At 41.6% G+C, this 22,032-nt stretch overlaps 1 protein-coding gene across 13 annotated transcripts in view; it reads left to right on the forward strand.

Annotated features, from left to right (window-relative positions):
• Positions 1-22,032, forward strand: part of FOXP1 (forkhead box P1) — an 869,046-nt gene that overhangs the window by 467,986 nt on the left and 379,028 nt on the right. Inside the window, exon 1 of one of the 13 annotated variants that reach the window (XM_061618625.1) lies at positions 2,474-2,491. The exons of the other annotated variants lie outside the window; for them this stretch is intronic. The gene's annotated coding sequence lies outside the window, so the exon portion shown is untranslated. Of the gene's footprint in view, positions 1-2,473; positions 2,492-22,032 lie in introns of those variants that run through there. 13 annotated transcript variants of the gene reach the window in all.

Raw genomic sequence — 22,032 nt, forward strand, 5'->3', positions numbered from 1 at the left:
TTATTCTTTATTTCTTGTACTGTAACACAGTCCCTGATGCATTGTGGCACTACACTTTGGGAAGGAGTTCATGGAACAGCACTAATGCATTTGTTTCTTCCACTCATGGTTCTTTGGATCCAAGCCCATTTGTTTTAAATATTGGATTCCCCTCTCCCACAGATCCTACTGCTAAGATTCACTGGGCCATTTCAGTGTGTGTGTGTGTGTGTGTGTGTGTGTGTGTGTAATTGAAACTAATAAATCCAATAAATATTTTATGCATGAGCAGAATTCAAGATCAAGAGTTCCACATTAATAAAAATGATGATAATACCGATAAAAACATTTTGTATTTAATATATTGATGTATTATTTATCCCAACTGTAAAATTGAGCATTGTGTATTTTATATGAATCATGCTGCTCGATGAAATGGCTAATTTATTTTAGCATATACATAAATAGCTAGCAGTTTTCCGTAGGGCAAGCTAATGAAAATGATGCTATGAAATTGTCTATAGTATGAGGAGTGATGGAGTCAAGTTTATTATTGGTTTAGTGCTAAGGCGTTAGTGAACTGGCCATCATGTCTTTGAACTTTTGAACTGCTAGTTGTTTGTGTGATTTACTGATTTTGATATCTTCTTGTGTTCACTTGTTCTTTTATTCATTCATTCATTTATTTGTCTAGTTCTTGAATGTGACACAGTACAGAGAGTAATGCACAGTCTCAACTCCTTGAAAATTCAGTTGCTTAGAGAGACCTGATGCTAGGTTTTATCAGAACTCTACGCCCAAGTTCTAGTTCAAGATTCACTTGCAGAAAAATGGGATAATTAGTTTGAGGTGGCTTGACAGTACAGGTGTCATGTGGTCCTGCTATATGGTCAGTTTACTACTAAGTTGGTTCCTCCTACCTGCGTTCCTGTCCCTGCTTTACTACCCACTCTGTCTCCTCAAGTCCCAGCCTACCTTATCTCCCTGGTGCCTGATGCTCAGAGAGCATCACTGAATTCTTTTGTCAATTCCTTTTCCAGAGAATGTCTGCTTTGTCTCTTAGTGTTCAGTGACTAATGCTGACTGGTAGTGCTGCAGAATACTCGAAAAGAACCTGTCCTTATGTCATGTCTTTCTGGAAGGGTAACTGCTCCAGGCATCCTGCTTAGGTTGGGGAAGGCCCCCCCAACTGACTTCAAATATGTAGATGTTATACTCAGCTTGCACCTCTAGATGCTAATCTCTCAGGCTGCAGTTTTGTGCCCTGTCCGATTGATTTCCTGGTCTTTCAGGATTTCCAGAACTTAAGTGCTGTCTGTGCCTAAGTGTGACTGATGTCATTGGAACATAACTCTTGCATAACAAGGCACAGGTTTGCAGCCTTCATTTGGCGAGAGTCTGCTTTCCCCCCCTAATCCTGGCAACTTCTTTTGTAAGTGACACTGTGGTTTCTAAATAACAATTGGTGTAAAAGGTTTGTCTTTTAGACCATAGAATGTTTTCTCTTTTTTGGGGAGGGGGATGTTTCTGGAGGAGCTGCTTACCTTGCACATGCTTAGTGCTGTTTCTAATTAAAAAGCTTAACACCTGCCTTTACAGTTTTGAATAAAATGCTTTTAGCATGTAGAACTGGCAAAGTTGCATGTGCTTGCCCGACCTACAATCTCGTTAAAGTGAGCCTGTTTCTGTGGATATACTTGGACTTTAACTAGCACACTTGTTTTTAGCTTTTAAAAAAAAATAATTATCTAATCTTAAACAACTGCTTTTAATGTTCATATCCTGCTAATAATATTGGAGGTACTCTAAAAATACTGGGTGTATATAATAATAATTTAGTTGGCATGCCTCTTACTAGGATGCTTAAAGCTCCCCCCTTTCCCTTCTTGCCATTTAAAAAAACAGAAGGGGGGGTAACCCTTTCAAACAGAAGTTTGGAAACTGGAAACGTTTCTTCCCTTTACCTCCCCACTCCCTCTTTTTTGTTTTCATTAAAGAAGGCCTGTTTGAACTAGAGAATAAAACTAGTGGGAAAGGCTAAACACAGGGCTGACACCAACAGGATAGCTCAAACAGAAAAAAAATCCATTTCATTGCAACTATGTTATTGTTTACTTTACCATACACATCCTAATATGGTTACCTCCCTGTCAAAGCGGTCGAGCCAGGGGCTGAGGGGCCCCCTCGGGGAGAAGCTTCTAACTGCTTCACAGACAATAAGAAACAAACGGCACAACTCCACAAAAGGCTTCCCGGAAAATAAGTGTCAAGTAAATCTTAAAGAACTCTGCCTTCTGACACACAGCTATGTGTATGTAAACCTGCTTTATGCCATGCAACCCAAGCTGAGATGCATTTGTTTGGAAATATAAGTCACTGTGGGTATTTTTCCTTTTTGGTTTTCTTTCTTTTAAATTAATTTTGAAAGCTGTGGATTAATCCCTTGAAACATATCTTTACATGCTCCTTCCATGAGTATTGTTTGCCGGAGCCTTTTACTAGGAACATTAAGGTAAGAATGTCAATTTAGCCAGGGACGTTTGTCACTCAAACTAATGTTCATCATTGATACAGACATTGCTTAAAAGAAAGCAAAACCCCACAATATGCTGCTTTAGGTATCTCAGACCTTCACCCAGAGATGTGCTATTTCTCTTGATTATCATGCCTATGTCCTTTAAAATGCCAGTTGTAGATGCTGCTGGAACAGAAGTGCACTCAGTCCTGTATAAACAATGCCACAGATGCACATGCTTTGTTGGGACCAATTGTCAGTTAGACCAATTTCTTTTAGAAGCTTTTGTGTTATTTCTTCTTCTTCATCATTGTTGTCTTCTCTACTTCTTATTACTCTGAACACCCTGGGCTCTTCCAGAATCTTTCAGTTTTGAGCCTTGCCAGTTATTATCTGCAGGACCAGAACAAAGGTAGGCTGTTAAACTCTGTGCTCCGAGGGAGGGACAAGTTATTTTTGGAAGATTGTCTTCCTAGTGCATGACTGGCTGACCTAAAAGTGTGTGTGTGTGTGTGGGGGGAATCCTCCATAAGAGTAATCCTGCACTCATTCAAGTAGCTTTTTATAGTGGACCTTATTTCTATACAGTTAAAGAAGCAAAATAATTTTAAAAATTATAATGAACAGTAGTCCAGCAAATCCATACTGGAAAACATGTTGTTTTAATACGTGTGTTTTATTTTTTTTATACAGCAATATTCATTGTAGTAGGCAGGATTTTGTAAAACACAGATTTTCTTTTGGAGATGTGAGTTTTTATTCAAAGTTTAAGCTTTCACAGGAATGTTTTGGTAGTGGTGTAGTTTTTACATATACATGTGAACGTTTTGGATAGCATGCTTCTAGTATACTTGACTGTATTAGCATAACCAGATTATTATACTTTGTAATTGCTGCTTTTCTTTGTGTCCACTCAGCTTCAACAGGATATTTTCAGTGAAACATTTTTTTCTTGGGTGTGTATAGTGTTTAGTGCAAATAGAAAAATAAAAAACAAAACAACCCAAAACAAAACACAGGCCCTACTAAGAAGGCACCTACAATCTTCAGTTGAGAGAAATCTGAAAACCTGTCCATTTTGATTCTGGAAATACTGTGAACAGTATTGCAAATAAGTACATAAAGTCTTGCAAATAGATGTTAAGTTATGTGGAACCCAACCAGAGAAATTCTTGATTATCAGTATCAATGTGCAAATGTACAGCATAGTTCTTTGCAAACATAAAGCAAGATATTAAGTAAGCTACAGTCTGTTGTTAGAACCTTTGAACATGCTCCAGCCAAAGTTAAGCACTTTTAAGTCTCATGGATTTAGGAGAATTAAGTACATTTTTATATCTTTCTCATTGAAATAAATGAATTTTAAAGCACTTAACTGTGACTCAATTGTGCCCTTGTTGTTTACTTTGGCCATTACTATTGTCATTTTTAATTGACTTCATAATGGAGTGTGTGTGAGAGAGACTTAATAACATGCACACATGCATGCTTATGTGCTGGCACACACAGAGATATGTTTATTATTTTGTGTACACTCTCTACTGTTTCCCCCCCTCCTTTTATTCATTTTTCATTTGAGAGATATAGGCTGATATTAAGTGTACTGAAGTCTCTTTCTTAATGAAAAACCAAATCAAAGAACTCTTGTAAATATTCTAGCCTCCATATGCTGGAAATGATGTCATTTAAAATAATCATATATAGTATATATGCAGTAGTGCTATATCATTATTGTTATGATTTACAAAAAATCTAGAAATGCTTTTTTAAAAAATGTATATTGTGTATAATTCGGTTTTTGGGGGACATTGAGGGAGGGAATAGGAATTAGTAGCCTTTAATTAGACATGTAGAAATTCACATTTTACAGGGATTTATGTTAGAACATGGAATGGCGGGTGGCTTGTTTCCTCATTATGAATACTCTCTGCACATAATGAGGTTCATCATTAGTTGATGGAGCGAATTTGCCCTAGCTCTACCTTGAAAGACACATAATTTACATACTACTTCAGAGCTCAGGCTTTAATGGAGTCCTCGATGAATAAAATGAAAAGCTACTTTCTTTAAATTTTTGAACACTGTTTTGATAATACCGATTTAATAAGATGAATGTTTGCTTGTTACATATTTTTGAAAGGGCATTCTCAGTTTTACCATAAAATACATATTTTAATGCTCAGAGTTGGACAGTGATAGTCCTGTGACACAGATGTAAACATAAAGGGAGGGGAGAAGGATTTGTTTTCTTTAACACTGCCAATTCCTTTGACACTGCTGCTTTGCAATTATGGTCATGTGTAGTTACAATGGTTATCCAGATGAACTGCCAAAAAGCTTGCTTATAATATTTTAATATTATGCAGCATGCTTCCTGATTCATTGAGTTGCATGTGGCATGAGAGTGAGCTTTCTACTGTACATTTTACTGTATGCATTTTTAGCAGTGATTAATCTATAGAAGCAGATTAGTTGTTCTCAGGCTGACATTGGCAGAACCATGGTCCCACCTCCCTATCTGTTTTAATGAGAAGAGCCCCCCCCCAAAAAAACCCCCACTTCCCTGGTATAATTCCACCTCCAAAATCTTCTGTGTACATATGATTAGATTAAAGGAAATTGAATTGTAAGCTGCCTTATATTATGTCATCAACTTGCTAGAATACTGGTATACAGAGGAAATTTATTAAGATACTCTTCTCTCTAACCCTCTTTTCCAACCTTAAGCCGTTTAGCCATGTTTAGCCATGTTCTGTGCTGTGCAAAATTACAGCACAGAACGTTAGTATGTAGTAAGTTTCTTAAGTGTTCTTCTATCATGTCACATCTTCTAGGATACTTTGGAAAGTCAGGGAAATAATACATTTTTTAAAAGTCCTTTACTGGTGGCAGGCAGGACACCTGTGCATGAAGAGTACCAGTAGTTCAAGGTCAGAAGCAGTAAATGAATTTTGCCATCATTGGTTGCAGTAGAGTAGAGTAAAGTGTTCAGACTTGTTTTGATATAATGTTTTATTTGTTTAAAAATATGAGCTTATATTCACATTAACATAATAATCTGTCACTCTAACATTTTTTTAAGGTAATTTTCCTCCGCTGCAGACCTGTCTACTTGAAAATCTTTACTCTATTCTAAAACATATATTTGTTTAGGGAGTTTTCATTGAAGTGTACATGACAATTACAGCTGTTCATTAACAAAATTGGGTATTTGTTTTAAACTTTAACCAATCACTTTGATATGCTAATTATGGTGTAATTTAATTTGAGCCCTGTAATGATGATGCCGTTATTATGGACATAAATGATGCAGTTAAACTGAGAGTAATCTCATTTGCATACTGTACATGCCAGTAAATTAAGCCCTTTCTTCGTCTGCCTCAGCTTTAATTTTCCACTTCTTTTCACACAGCGCCTTTTCAGCCACTCTCTTATAAACCCACTTTGTAATAGTCCTGATGACTGTTTGATGTGGAGAGTTGGTGCACCACAATAATGCAAGACACAAGATGTAACATTTAAAGGATTCATTATCTTACTGAGTGTTCCCTTAAGAAGCTGGGATTAACAGGGGGTGGAAGTGTCTTTTCAGTATTCAGCATTACAGGCTTCCAGATAAACAAATGCTGAGCCTTTTGGTACCCTAGCCATCTTTAAAAAGCACACACATGTACAACAAATCCTTGTATGCTATTTTGTTGTACTAATCCTGGGATTGAACTGTAGCATATTCATCAACTACTATAGTATTGACGTATCTATGGAATTGTGGAACAGAAAAGCTGCCAAGAACAGAAAAAGCACTATAAAATTAGTAAGATACTAGACAATCTTTAAAAAAGTGTATTCAGAATGCCACTTGGCCTGTATTAGATGGGCATACTGATAATTATCATTATATCAGTTACGTTATGTATTCTTTTATTTAGTTACTTTTATTCTTCTTGAATCTTGCCTGGATTGAACCTTAAGGTGTTTTAAAGTGTATTTCAATTTCATGTGTGTATTCTCCCCCTCCTTAATATTAACATCATTGGAACACATAAGAACAAAACACAAATATGTCAGTTTTCTAAAATAAATATACTACATTGCTAACCCATGGATTAGTTTGCCATATATTAAAATATAACACGTAGAAATACCTTTTGAAATAGGTAGGTCTGATCAGTTTTATTTATTTTTGATTCCTTGGTAAGATTGTTACATTGTTAACTGTCCGTGAAAGGAATCACTATTTTTCCTTGGAACAGTGGTATGGTGTGAGAGGTTTTTGTTAGCTAAAGATTATTATTAGGCTTTTGGAAGTCTTGTCTTAAACAACATCCCATGACCAAAAATAGTTTTGTGCTGTTGCCTGTAAACATTCACATTAGTCATTTCCTGGGTGAATAGCATAAAAAGGTTGAGCAATACTATATTACCTCCTCCACCCTTTTAATAGTACACAGCAAACAAAAGAGATGTTCCATACTTGGTTTGCCAACAGTCTGATATTTAATGGTTCTTGCCTGCACATTAATTTAGTTTATGGGTCTTCCATATTGGTTTAATGACAGATTACTTTTCAGCACTTTATTTCATGGGAGGTTGGCCTTCTGGTTCTCACATTTTGGAATAGGAAGCAATGGAGTTCAGTTTTTCTCACTCCCCACCTTCATTATAAAACAATATATTTGATCTCAGAATAGCTTTCTTGTATCCTTAGAACTTGTAGCGTCACAATTTGGTAATCTCCAGACTTCCTTAAGAACATAAAAAGAGCCTTGCTTAATCAGACCAAAGGTCCAGCTTGCCCAACGTCTTGTTACTCCAATGGTCAGGCAGATGGTCCCAGAAATCATGAATTGTGTAGTCCTCCTGGCTGTTGCCTCCCAGCAGCTGATATTCAGTAGCATACTGCAGCTTTCTATTTTAATCACTAGCTAGGTAGGCATAGACAATTGAGAATGGCATGCAGATGTGTGAGTGGCCTAGGAGAGAATGTTCCTTCTCTGCACCCAGCATCAAACCAAGCAGGCTGCTAGGGGAAGGAAACCCCCTCCTCCACACTTAGCAGAGAAATGTAGCTCACTGTCCCTCCTCCATCAGCAGTCCACACCAGGCCAGTCATTCTTTTTACAGGGTAGTGACTTTTGTTGGCTTATTTACAAGACTGGCATACTGTCTCTGAACTTGGGGGATGCATACAGTATAGTAGGCATTAGTAGGGCTCTAAGAATTTGCCTAGTTCCCTTCTAAGCTAGTGGCTGTCATTCCCTTATGTGGCAGTGACTTCTGTAAATTAAGTACACACTCTATGAGGAAGTGCTTTCTTTTGTCTATCCTGAATTTATTGCCAATCAATTTTGTTGACTGTCCCTAAGTTTTAATTTTAAAGGAGAAAAGATAAGAAAAGTTAACTATCCACTGTTTCTGCATGCAAAAGTTTATAAACCTCAATCTTGTTAAGCCTTGGTCATCCCTTCCCCCCACTGCTTAATTTAAACAGCTTGAAACACATTAGACTGTACGCATAGAGAAGAAGCCCCAGCCCCAAAACTGAGGTGCTATGTTTTCAGGCCATATTACATATTTGTCAAGAATCACTAACACAATAAAGGGGAACCTTTGATCTTTGTACAACTGCTCTATATAATAAGCCACTAGGGCCCATGTGTCATTGAGCTAGCACACTTTGTTTTTAATTGTCCCTTTTATTAGTTTTTAGTCCTAATGGCATGAACTATATACAGTACAGTATAGAATTAAGTATGTAGTGGGTATTAAATCTTTTTCAGAATATTGTAAAGCAGTAGTGGCAAGTGCAAAGAACAGAAATTGCCACTATTATCTAGGCTAGTAGTTGTCATATTCTGTTCTAAGAACTTGGTACCAAATCTGTAAAGCCCTCAGGACATTTTCTTCATCCAGTTGCTTGATTTTATCTTTCTTAGAGGTAAGTGGAGCTTGAAAAATTCTGTGGTCATTTACATTGTTATCTTCAGTTTCCTGATATCCGCCGGGACCTTGACTCCATTATTGTAGCAGTTGATCCTAATGAGGTGTCCAGAGCACAGTCTTGTCCTGTTTTACTGGATGAGTTTCAGTTGGTACAGCTCGAGGATGTGGACAAGGTGCTTGGACAGGTGTGGGCGACCACTTCTGCTCTGGATCCTTGCCCCTCATGGCTAATAAAAGCTAGCAGGAATGGAACAGCCGGCTGGGCCAAGGAGGTGATTAATGCCTCTTTACGAGAGGGAGTGGTCCCATCCTGCCTGAAACAGGCGGTGGTGAGACCGCTCCTAAAAAAACCCTCCTTGGACCCTGATAATTTGGACAACTATAGGCCGGTAGCAAATGTTCCATTCCTGGGCAAGGTCCTAGAGCGTGTGGTCGCTCACCAACTCCAGGCTCTCTTGGATGAAACTGATTATCTGGACGCATTTCAATCGGGCTTTCGGCCGGGGTTTGGTACAGAAACGGCCTTGGTCGCCCTGTATGATGACCTCTGTCGGGAAAAAGACAGAGGGAGTGTAACTCTGTTGGTTCTCCTTGATCTCTCAGCGGCGTTTGATACCATCGACCATGGTATCCTTCTGGAGCGACTTACGGATTTAGGAGTGGGAGGCACTGCTTGGCGGTGGCTCTGCTCCTATCTCGGGAATCGTCTCCAGAAGGTGATGCTGGGGGAACATTACTCGAGTCCCTGGGTACTCCAATATGGAGTCCCGCAGGGTTCAGTTCTGTCCCCCATGCTTTTCAATATCTATATGAAGCCGCTGGGTGAGGTCATCAGGAGTTTTGGAGTGCGTTTCCAGCAATATGCTGATGATACGCAGCTCTACTACTCCTTTTCATCTTCGTCAGGTGAGGCTGTTGATGTACTAGACCGCTGCCTGGCCGCGATAATGGGCTGGATGAGAGCTAATAAACTGAAACTCAATCCTAACAAGACTGAGATGCTGTTGGTGGGAGGGCCCTCTGCCCAGATGGTTGACGTTCGACCTGCCCTAGATGGGGTTACACTCCCCCTAAAGGAGCAGGTACGTAGTTTGGGGGTCTTATTAGATCCGCTCCTGTCACTTGAGGCTCAGGTAGCCTCGGTGGCACGGAATGCATTCTACCAGCTTCGGCTGGTAGCCCAACTACGACCCTATCTAGACAGGGAGAATCTCGCCTCAGTTATCCATGCTATGGTAACCTCTAGATTGGACTACTGTAATGCACTCTACGTGGGGCTACCTGTGAAGACGGTTCGGAAACTTCAGCTAGTGCAAAATGGTGTGGCCAGAGTTCTCACTGGGACAAAGAAATTTGACCATATAACACCTGTCCTGGCGCAGCTGCACTGGCTACCGATATGTTTCCGGGCCAAATTCAAAGTGTTGGTTCTTACCTATAAAGCCCTAAACGGCATCGGACCGCAATACCTGGTGGAACGCCTCTCTCGCTATGTACCTACCCGTTCACTACGCTCGACGTTGAAGGCCCTTCTCCGGGTCCCAACTCATAAAGAGGCCCGGAGATCAACAACTAGATCTAGGGCCTTCTCGGTGGTGGCCCCCAAACTATGGAATGCCCTCCCAGACGAGATACGCCTGGCGCCTTCTTTGTTATCTTTTCGGCGCCAGGTAAAAACCTACCTTTTCGCCCAGGCTTTTTAAACATTTTAAATTTAATTTTAAACCTAATATGGATTTTAATTTATAAACTCATGGCAATTCTATTTCGGATTTTTATCATGTTATATTTTTCACACTTGCTCATATTTTAATTGTGATTTTATTTGTTGTACACCACCCTGAGAGCTTTCTGCTATAGGGCGGTCTAGAAATGTAATTAAATAAATAAATTAAATAAATAAATATCACAGTTGTTGACAACATCATATGTCTAATGGTTCATCTTTGCTCCCAAAATGAAACACAGAATAAAAAGCCAAGACATGTTAGCCTTCCACTGCATGCAACAGAACACGAGCTGCACTCCTGTAATCTTCATATACCTTTGCTGAGTTGGAAAACCATATATATATTTCCCCCAAAGAATACCATGCAGTACTGAGGAAGGATTAGCACCTGTAGAATTATATTGGCCAATATTCAGGCAAATGGGATTGGTTGTTACTTTAAGAGTCAGAACAGTCTTTGTCTTGTTGCATTCTGAATTGGCCTGTACTTGGGGTTTTTTTAACATTAATTTAAAGTTCCATCCGAATTGGAAAAACTGAATCATGTAATAACAGGCCACAATCCAACACGGAATTAAATACCCCAGGGACCAGATCTGTCCCTTACCTGAGTTTCATCCCACCCCTAAAGGAGAGCTTTGAAAATGTGGCTCAAGCTAGCTGACAAGACTAGATTATTATTATTATTATTATTATTATTATTATTATTATTATTATTATTATTATTATTTATTTATTTATTTATTTATTTATTTATTTATTTATTTATTTATTTATTTATTTATTCGATTTATTAGTTGCCCATCTGGCTGGAATACTCAGCCACTCTGAGCGACGTACAAGGCAAAAACATATAAAACATCAGAGCATCAAAAACAACAAGAGCATCAGAACATCAAAACATCAAAGCTAAACAATAAAGACTAAATATGTTGTACTGTGCTTGCCCCTTCAGTGATCACAGGTGGGAGGCTTCCCAGAGCTGGGCTCCTGAGGAGGAACACCTTTAAAAGTGTGGATTGGGTTGGCTGAAAAGTCAGCCTGATCTGTGTCTTCAAACTTTTTCTTAGGCAGGAGGCTGCCCAATGCAGCAGGCTGACAGCCGTTTGATCAAAGCTCTGCCTACTCAGGTGAAAGAGGTGTTTTTTACTTGTGCACATTTTTTTCCTTTGTATCAGTGGCCTCTGATAGAAAATGATTTCCCACCCTGCCCAATAGAAACTAAGCTTATACACCCATAACTGCATGTCTACATTTGTTATGTTCCTTCAAGTTGATTACGATTTATGGCAACCCTATGAATCAGCGACCTCCAATAGCATCTGTCATGAACCACCCTGTTCAGATCTTGTAAGTTCAGCTCTATGGCTTCCTTTATGGAATCAATCCATCTCTTGTTTGGCCTTCTTCTTTTTCTACTCCCTTCTGTTTTTCCCAGCATTGTTGTCTTTTCTAGTGAATCGTCTTCTTACTATGTGTCCAAAGTATGATAACCTCAGTTTCATTATTTTAGCTTCTAGTGACAGTTCTGGTTTAATTTGTTCTAACACCTAATTATTTGTCTTTTTCACAGCCCATGTATGCGCAAAGCTCTCCTCCAGCACCACGTTTCAAATGAATTGATTTTTCTCTTACCCACTTTTTTCACTGTCCAACTTTCACATCCATACATAGAGATCGGGAATAGCATGGTCTGAATGATCTTGACTTTAGTGTTCATTGATACATCTTTGTATTTGAGGACCTTTTCTAGTTCTCTTACAGCTGCCCTCCCCAGTCCTAGCCTTCTTCTGATTTCTTGACTATTGTCTCCATTTTGGTTAATGACTGTGCCGAGGTATTGATAATCCTTGACAAGTTCAGTGTCCTCGTTGTCAACTTTAAAGTTACATAAATCTTCTGTTGTCATTACTTTAGTCTTCTTGACGTTCAGCTGTAGTCCTGCTTTTGTGCTTTCCTCTTTAACTTTTATCAGCATTCGTTTCAGATCATTACTGGTTTCTGCTAAGAATATGGTATTGTCTGCATATCTTAAATTATTGATATTTCTTCCTCCAGTTTTCACACCTCCTTCATCTTGGTCCAATCCCGCTTTCCGTATGATATGTTCTGAGTATAAATTAAACAAATAGGGTGACAAAATACACCCCTGTTTCACACCATTTCTGATTGGGAGCCAATCACTTTCTCCATATTCTGTCCTTACAGTAGCCTCTTGTCCAGAGTATAGGTTGCACATCAGAACAATCAAATGCTATGGCACCCCCATTTCTTTTAAGGCATTCCATAGTTTTTCATGATTTACACAATGAAAGGCTTTGCTGTAATCTATAAAGCACAGGGTGATTTTCTTTTCAAATAGCTTCGTCTTTTCCATTATCCAACATATGTTTGTGATATGATCTCTGGTGCCTCTTCCCTTTCTAAATCCAGCTTGGCATTATGAGCAGAGTATCTAAAATGCATGTCTACATACTCTTCCCATATTGTACTTGCCCCTGTTTTCCCTCTCCTCTGTTGAAATTGTCATTTCCTTGGGGCAGGAGTATGTATTTTGGCTTATGTTACTCTGTACAGCAGGGATGGGGAAAACTGTAACTTTCCAGATGTTGTTGGGCTACAGCTCCCTGAGCATTGGCTAGGTCTGATGGGAATGGAAGTCCATTGACATCTGGAGGGCCACAGGTTTCCTTTCCCTGCCGTGAAGTATCAAGGATAACACTAGATAAATGATTAATTACAATGAAAGAAAACCTGTAACACTTCCAAAGACTTGACCACTAAAATTATGGTAGCAAAATGTCTTGTACATGCTCAGGCATTGGTGGATCTAAGATAGCTTGGTGAGAGCTAGCTATGTAAAATGTCTACAGCCAATATGAAGAGGAAAGATTAGTCTTTGCCAGATAGTTGGAATAGACTGTTTGCAAATACCAGATGGAGAAAAGTTAAACTAATACACCAAATATCTCTATGGAGCTTCAGTTGGAAGAATAAAGTGTGACCATAGACATTTGGCAGAATGAAATTATTCCTTCCATATCACAATTTTAATGTGCTGGACGGCCATTAAAATGAGTTTAATATCATAGAATTCATGTCAAAGGGTCAACTACATGTGATGAAATAGCAAGAACAATTATTATTCCTATTTCAGATCAGAGAGTCTGAGACAATCATTGCTAATAAGAGTTTGAAAATGAATATTTAGACTAGAAGCTTTAAAAGCCTAGATATATAAAGGGCTGTACAAGAAGGAGATGATGGTGCAACAGAAATGTTACCTATAACAGTCTATTAATTGAACCCTAGTGGAAAAACTTAGACTATGCTCAATATGGAGATTCCAAAGACTAGCAAATATTATGGTATCAACTAAAAGTCTGTGTCTTTGTTAGAATTGCTTAATATGTTTTTAATAGTGTTTTTAACCCTTTTTTAAAGTTTTTTTTAAAAATGTTTTTAACGCTGTTTTGTTTTAATGTATTTTAAGATCTGTTTTTATGATGTTTTAAAGTGTTTTTAGTGCTTTGTGTGCCGCCCTGGGCTCCTGCTGGGAGGAAGGGCAGGGTACAAATAAAATAATAAATAAATAAATAAAATCAAAGGAGGAAAGTTATCTGGCATTTCTGTTTTAAAAGTTGCAGAATTTATCAACTGTAAATTGTGTTATTGTGCATATAAACAAAGTTATAAACTAATTTTATTTATTTATTTACTTGCTTGCTTACTTTCTTATGTATGTACATACTTACCTATTGGCATCACACCCATGTCGAATTAATTTAATTTGTGTCAGTTTCCCCTAGCATAATAGGTTGCAAAAGAAAAATAAGTCTAAAAACACTATAGTGCAGTGCTATCCTTTTCCTGTATTAATACAAGTGCCTAATTATCAAATACAATGTGCAGATAATCTAACACCCGGGTGGCCAATGTGGTGTATGAGATCCCTAATTGGCATAGGCAGTAGTGGGTTAATGGCATTTCTGGACAGGAGCAAAAGGGCCCATTGAACAGGAATGGCTAACTTGCAGCCCATTGACTATATCCAGCTCACCTGTAGCCTGCCACCCCCCACAGCTTTGTCTCTTGAACTGATTGGGAAATGAAATATTCTACCTTATCTTTAGAGAGCAAGCTCTACGGAGCAGAGAAAGAGCTTTACCTCCCAAACTCAGCACTAGATTGGGAGATAAAATGGCAGAGGGATCTTTTATCCCCATTCTTAGTACTAAGCATCAAAGCTTTCTGTCTGTCCTTTAACAGCAAACAGCAGCATTTCCCCCCACCGTCACTCCAGTGCTGGGGCTGGGGTGGGGGGAAACACTTCCTTTTTCTCTTAAGGAGCAGGCAGAAAGCTTTATCTTCACTCTCGGCACCCTGATGCTTAGTGCTAAGACTGGAGATAAAAGATTCCTCTGCCTGCTCTTTATACATACCAGGCTGCTATTCTAGTGAACAGAACAGTATTATGTATTTATTTTATTTAAAATATTTATAAGCTGTCTCGCTGGGTCAAACTTTGTCAAGGTAGCATCCAACGTACCAATAATCATACAGTCAATAACAAACCAGTGCTAAAAAATAAAACATTAAAAATTAACAACAACAAAAATAGCAACAAACCAGTGCTAACAATTAAACACTAACGTTAAGCCCAGTTTACTAAATACTAAAATCTATGCAGCCCCATCCCTTTCAGTGGCTCAGTATGGTTTGGTTTCTGGTCAAGCAAATCAGGGAGGACACAGGAGTGCCTGGGATTACTAAACTCTTTTGGTCTAAGGACTGCATTGATGGTTAGCCACCATTCCACATGTCAGCAGTGGGTGTGGCCAATGTATGCATGCACGTACGTGCATACATATCACATAGATACATACACTCACTGTACTTGGAAATTCACCATACATACAACATACTCACCAGACATGCACTCACACAGCACTCCCTCTACCCCTCTTACTCCCACACATACATCTATGCAGTCACACATGAAACTGTGAAACAGCAGGTGTGCATGCACGCACAGACATATATAATCAACATTCCCAGCTCTGTCAATGCCATCTTCCTTGCCTCCAGAAGGTCCCAGGTTCTGAATGCCATCTGCCTTACATTCAGAAGATTCCAGATTCAATCCCTGCCATCTCCAGGTAGGGCTGAGAAAGATCCCTGTTTGAAATCCTGCAGAACTGCTGCCAGTCAAAGTAAACAACACTGAGTTTGGTGGACCAATTGGGCTGATGTAGCATAAGCTAGATTCCTGTGTTCCTTCCTATTTCACTCATGGCTTGTCCATGAATTGCTTGAGACACTTGACTCATAGGCTTCTTTCTCTTTAATACTTTCTTGTTAAGGAGGCGGTGGTCTTAGGATTTAGAAAGGACATGAGCTGGGTGAAGACTCTTGTGTGAAATTTTGTATAAAATGGTATGGCATTACATTCACATTTCATGGAGGAGAATTCTTAGATTACTTGGAAAGGACAAGGAAAGAGCTGACATTAAATTTCTTGAATGAGCTGGGACTGAACTTTGGATTGTTTTTCTTTGTCTCTATATTATGGATGGAAGAAAATGGTCCTTCAGATGTTGACATGAGCTAACACATTTTGTTCATTTGTTTATGCATGTGAAGATGTGTTCCTCAGCTATTTTAATCACTGAAATCAATGGATTTTTTTTAAAAAAATCACAAAGGGGTGTTATTGTCATAATCAGCTTTGGAAATCACGGAGAACAGTAAAATAATCATTTGTAATTAAGCACTGCAGCCTTTCCCCCATGCAAAGCAGCAGGCTGGAATGTTGTTGCATAGAAGGATCCAGCCTGTTGCTTAAAATGAAGTCCTTCTCAACCAGCCCTCAAGATAAGGGCTGTAGCAGATGTGCTGGTTAGGAAAGGCTGTATTTTAAACACCAGACTGGAGCTCTCCCATGCTAGTGGATATATTCATGAATAAGCAATGTACCCTTGCCACTTCGCAGAATAGTTAGAACTGTGTCATCTCCTCATCTTAACTAAAGGGTAGTTTCAACTGAGGTCCTGAAAAACCACTGCCAGTTGGAACAAACGGTATGGACTAGATGCATCATTGATCAGCAGTAACTTACTGCCAGCTTCCACCACTGAATTGGAGTGCAGGACTCAGTGCTGCTATCTATTCAGCAGTCATACTTTGGACTTCCTGCATTTAAAGCAAAAACTCAGACACTAGTCGGCAGCCTATCCCCTATAAAGCAGCTCCAAGCAAGTGGGTAGAACACATTGCCTGTTCAGACATAATGAGGAGCCCAATTCTTCTCTAATTTTACCAGCTTTGGCTGGTAAGATAGCTGCGGCCGTTTCTGGACTGGGATAGCCTGACCACTGTTGTCCATGCACTGGTAACCTCCAGGCTAGATTACTGTAATGCACTCTATGTGGGGCTGCCCTTGAGGTTGGTCTGGAAGTTGCAGCTGGTGCAAATGCAGCGGCGAGACTGCTCGTTGGGACAGGGTATCATCAATGTGTCACCCTGCTGTTGAAAGAATTGCACTGGCTGCCCATTTGCTACTGGGCCAAGTTCAAGGTTCTAGTTTTGGTGTACAAAACCCTATACAGCTTGGGACCAGAATACCTGAAAGACTGTCTTACCCTTTATATACCCAGTCGATCACTGCACTGCGCAGGTGAGGGCCTCCTGCAGATACCATCTTATCAGGAGGTCTGTTCTGCACAACATAGGAAACAGACCTTTAGTGTGGTGGCACCTACCCTGTGGAATTCCCTCCCCTTAAATATTAGACAGGCACCATCTCTGTTATCTCTTTGGTGCCTATTGAAGGCCTTCCTCTTTCAACAAACCTTTTAAGTTGAGACCTATCCCAGTCTGCATCTGTGTTGGAATTGCTTTTTAATATGTTCTTAAACCTTTTTAAAAATGTTTTTAATCTTAGAAGATGTTTTGAAAGCTTTTTTTAAAGAAATGTTTTTAAAGATATTTTTAATGTGTTTTAAAGATTGTTTTTAGTGCTTTTATTTGCTGCCCTAGGCTCCTGCTGGGAGGAAGGGCGGGATAGAAATAAAATAATAAATAAATAAATAAATAGGATCCAGCTGGCATATGCTATAAAACAGAGGTTGGGGACCTTTTGCAGTATGAGGTATGCTCCTCTGGGCAACCTTTTGGAGGCCACATGCCAGTGGTGAGTGTGGCCTGAGGCAGAAGTGAGCATGATCAGAGGGAAAGGTAGGTGGAGCAACAAATATAAATTTGAGCTTTGTGCAGTAGGCTGGTTTCTCTACTCTCCCCCTCTCTCTCCCCCCCCCCAATCCAGGCATTATCAAAGTTCTAAGACACACTTGGGGAGAGTGTGGAGTATTACTGGTGAGGCATGTGACTTGTGGAGAATCCCAAGGGTTTAGATAAACAGGCCTAGAGGGCCACATTTGCCATCACCCCCAGACTGAGGTTCCTCACCCCTGCTATAAGCCATACTTATTCTTTCCAAAATGCATTCCAGATAAAAAAATCCTGATGTGAATGTACTCTGAAAATGCATCCGGTATCGTGTGTGAATTCTTAATACAAGCAACTAACTTCTGGGTTATGTGAACATTTGAATGGGCCAAATTTGCCTGTGAGAAAGAAGAACTGGCTTCCAGGCTTGTCACTCTGGAGCACTTAAAGCAAGAAGCGCTCAACAGAGCAGCTGAGGAAAACAAAGAGTTGAGGGCCAAAGTCTTGATGCTTGAGGACAAAACTGAAGAACTCCAGCAGGAATTGCAGCGTCTGTCCAAACTGCAAAGAAATTTATTTTTTTTGAGCAAAGAATCAGCACGAGGGGGTGATTTTCCAGAGCTGGTGGAGTCCCAGGAGCCAAGCGAAGTGATGGACATTTTTTCATACCAGGAAGCTGTCCAAGAGCCACCAAGAGAAGGTGACGTGGCAACTGTCTCCTTGGATAGTAAGTTACTGAAAAGGCCAGAGAGAAAGCCAACTCAGTCTCCTAGTTTTATTGCACTAGTTCCAGAATCGTTTGTGGACACTCAGCTGCTGAATATGACAGATGAAGGCAATGTTCAAGCAAAAAGAGAAGGTGAAATTAAAGAGTCAGAGAGCCTAGCAGTGAAAATTGAAGGGACAATATTTGAAGCAACCATGGAGACCTCTCTCGTCTTGGAGAAGGCCTATGAAGAAATTTGGGCAGAAAATGAAACCCTCAAGCTTCAACAAAGCCGGCTTCAAGAGACGATCAGCCACCTGGAGGCTGAATGTGACCAAGCAACTCTTGATCGTCAAGACATGGCTTCCCAGGTTGAGAAGGACCTGGAGGAAATCCTTAAAACCATTCCCCAGCCTAATGCCTTGCCCTGTGGAAGTGAGGAGAGTGAAGAATGATCCCACCGGGGAAAAGTTGACAATGCAAAACCACCTCCAGATTGCGCAACAGGGAACAAGGCGACTTCTGATGGAACTCCAGAGGCTGAATTAAATGCTGAGAAGATGGCTGACTGTCCTCTGCAGCTTGAGATGGACCACAGAGGATCAATTAGGGCTGAGAAGAGAGAACTGGAAAATTTGGCGGCAGAGCCTTGGGGCACAAACGCTGAGAAAGACATGAGCTCCAGGGCACACAGCAAAGTTCTGCCCCTGCCAGAAGAATTCAAGGTGGGAAACCAGGCCGTGAAAGCTGAGATGATCAGGTTGTTTGAACAGAACACTAAACTGGAAGGGTGCCTGCCGACACTTTTGTTAAGTTTGCAGAGCAGATTGGAAGAGAGCGACAGAGAAAGCCTCACTCTAACGGAGGAAAAACTGCAACTCCTGGTGAGAGTAAAGGAACTGGAAGATGTCCGTGACCAGTTTGCCATGGCAAATGCTGAGCTGCAGAGGGTTGGCCATCTATGGTTTCCACTGCCAGCGGCTGTATCAGTTCTCGGGTGGGAATGGCATATTGTCACGCCAATTCTCTGTCCATGAAGCAAGAGAATGCCCCGCTGTCAATCATAGCCTTGGCCGGGAAGCTCTGGCCTGAGGGCAGGGTGATTCGAATGGGTAACATGAGAGCACCTTGGGACGGAAGGGGTCGCAGCTGAGGCTCAGTGTCTGAAGGACCCCCCAACTCTCTGGCCTCTACAAGAGCTGGGATGTGAAGTTTTCCGGCAGCTGGGGTTTTCCGGCCTTGGCTGAACAGTTTCAGGCTAGATGGCCTGACTTCCCACAGTACAGACACAGTCCCTCCCTCCAGCGCCTCTCCCTCTTTTCCTCTGTTAAACGTGGTCTGGCTCCTCCGATCTGCATGGGCTCCTCTCCCGACGTAGCCGGGGCTCCCGCACTGGGTGCGTAGCGTATGCGGGGAAGAGGGGCTGCAGCGTGTGCCCAAGAGGGTTCCATCCATCATTCCAGCTTCCGTCCTTCCATGCAGCTGTCTATTTGCAAACTCAGTTGGATCAGGCCCCTCAGGGTATCTGGTGGCGTGGAGCACGCCAGTTCATCCAAAACTTCCGAACTCAGCCTATTTCGGTAGAAATCCATCAAGGCTGGGTCATTGTAATCCATTTCTTGAGACAGAACGCGAAAGGCATTGGTATATGCCCCCACTGAACCTTTTCCCTGTCGTAGGGTTCCCACTTGGCAGGCCACCGTCTCCTTCCTCTGTGGATCCCGGAACATCTCCGCCATTGCGTCCTTAAAGGCAACAAACTGCCGCAGTACCGGGTCATTGCGAATCAAATATGGGGTGGCCCACTTGGCCGCCTCTCCTTCCAGGAGGCTAATGATGAACGCCACCTTCGCATCATCCGTTGGGAACTCCGCTTGGCGCACCTGAATGTACAACTCACATTGGGCTAGAAACATAGCAAACTGTTCGCTCTGTCCCCCGTAGTGAACGGGGAGCCCCACCGGGGATTTGACTGGGACCGGTGCTGCCCCGGGCGGCACTGCTTGGACTTGGGCGATCAAGGCTCGGAGATTCTGGTTCACAGCTTGCAGGACTTGAGTGGTCACTCAGAGGTTCTGGAGCTCAGCATACAAGGTTTCCAGGGTGATGTGTATTCCCCCCGCTGCTCCGTTCTGGTCCATGTTGTCCGTCATGGGAACAGAGTCAAGAAGGGATTGTGGCTGAGTCAAACTGTCCTGTTCAGAGCGGATTCACGAGGCTGAGACACAGGTGCAATCAAATCTTGTTTTATTAAAATAATGGATACATCAAAAGCAGTATGCTTCATAGAAACCTCTAAGCTAGCTCACTAGAATTCCCTAACTGCACTGTAGACATTCCCTGCAACGCGTTAAGAAAGTTGACTCAGCAACTCAACCCAGAGAGCTGCAGTCTTAAGTAGGGAAAGTTTTCTCTGGCTCCTTCGCAAGTCCTGCCTCTGTCCTGTCCGCTTCTCGCGGCATCGAGAGCGGGGTGACGGGGTGTGTGCTTCCAACGGCTCATCCGAAAGAACCATCTCCTTAGCAACCGGCTCGAGGTCAGGGGGCGGTGACGCGCTTGTGGCATCCCAAGAACCGCTTGGTAAAGGGGAGTCAACACTCCCTCTGAAACATCTTCCAACGGCTCCTCCGACCTCTCTGGGGGGGTGTTCTCTGCTTCCGATACTGCGCCATCCGTGGGGACTGGCCCGGAGTCAATCTCACTCCCCCTCCCAAGGTCTTGCTCAGACTCAACAATTCCTTGGTCTTCCGTGCCTTCTGACAGCTGGGAAACCTGGAACTCATGTCTCCCCCCCTCCCTGGCCCTCGTGGGGAAGCAGAGGCTCAACAATTGCCTGCTTTGGATGGTGTTGTACTCCCTCTGTGACAGAGTGGGTACTTAGTCTGGGGGTACTCCTGGATCCAGCTTTGTTGCTAGAGGTCTAGTGGCTAGGAGTGCTTTTTACCAGCTTCGGCTGGTAAGATAGCTGTGGTTGTTTCTGGACCGGATAGCCTGACCACTGTTGTCCATGAATTGGTAATCTCCAGGCTGGATTATTGTAATGCACACTATGTAGGGCTGCCCTTGATGTTGGTCCAGAAGCTGCTTTGTTGTTGTTATGTGCCTTCAAGTCGATTACGACTTATGGCGACCCTATGAATCAGTGACGTCCAAGAGGTGCAAAATGCAGCAGTGTGACTGCTCATTGGGGCAGGGTATCGCCAACATGTCACCCTGCTGCTGAAAGATTTGCACTGGCTGCCCATCAGCTACTGGGCCAAGTACAAGGTGTACAAAGCCGTATACCCAGTCGATCACTGTGCTTTGCAGGTGAAGGCCATCTTACGAGGTCTGTTCTGCACAACACAGGAAGCAAAATTTATTGTTGTGGTACATCAAATCATAGAATCATAGAATAGTAGAATTGGAAGGGGCCTATAAGGTCCATCAAGTCCAACCCCCTGCTCAATGCAGGAATCCAAATCAAAGCATTCCCGACAGATGGCTGTCCAGCTGCCTCTTCAATGTTTCCAGTGTTGGAGAGCTGACTACCTCTTTAGGTAATTGGTTCCATTGTCGTATGGCTCTAACAGTTAGGAAGTTTTTCCTGATGTCCAGTCAAAATCTGGCTTCCTGCAACTTGAGCCCATTATTCCGTGTCCTGCACTCTGGGACGATGGAGAAGAGATCCTGGCCCTCCTCTGTATGACAACCTTTCATGTACTTGAAGAGTACTGTCCAACAGCATCTTTTTTTCAAAAGGAACTGGGACTGAGGAAGAGGTGCTGTCACTAAAGAGCTGAAGTCTACTCCTGTTTCAGCCTGTTGTCATTGCTATCCACTGGTTCCCTCTCCTGGGTCCCAGTTCTCCTCTTCCAGATCACTCCAGGAACATTCCTCAGGGCCCATGACAAGTGGCCCTTGGTGGAATACAGTTTTGTAAAAATGGTAACC

This window comes from Rhineura floridana, chromosome 3, assembly GCF_030035675.1.
Source record: "Rhineura floridana isolate rRhiFlo1 chromosome 3, rRhiFlo1.hap2, whole genome shotgun sequence".
Taxonomy (NCBI): Eukaryota; Metazoa; Chordata; class Lepidosauria; order Squamata; family Rhineuridae; genus Rhineura; species Rhineura floridana.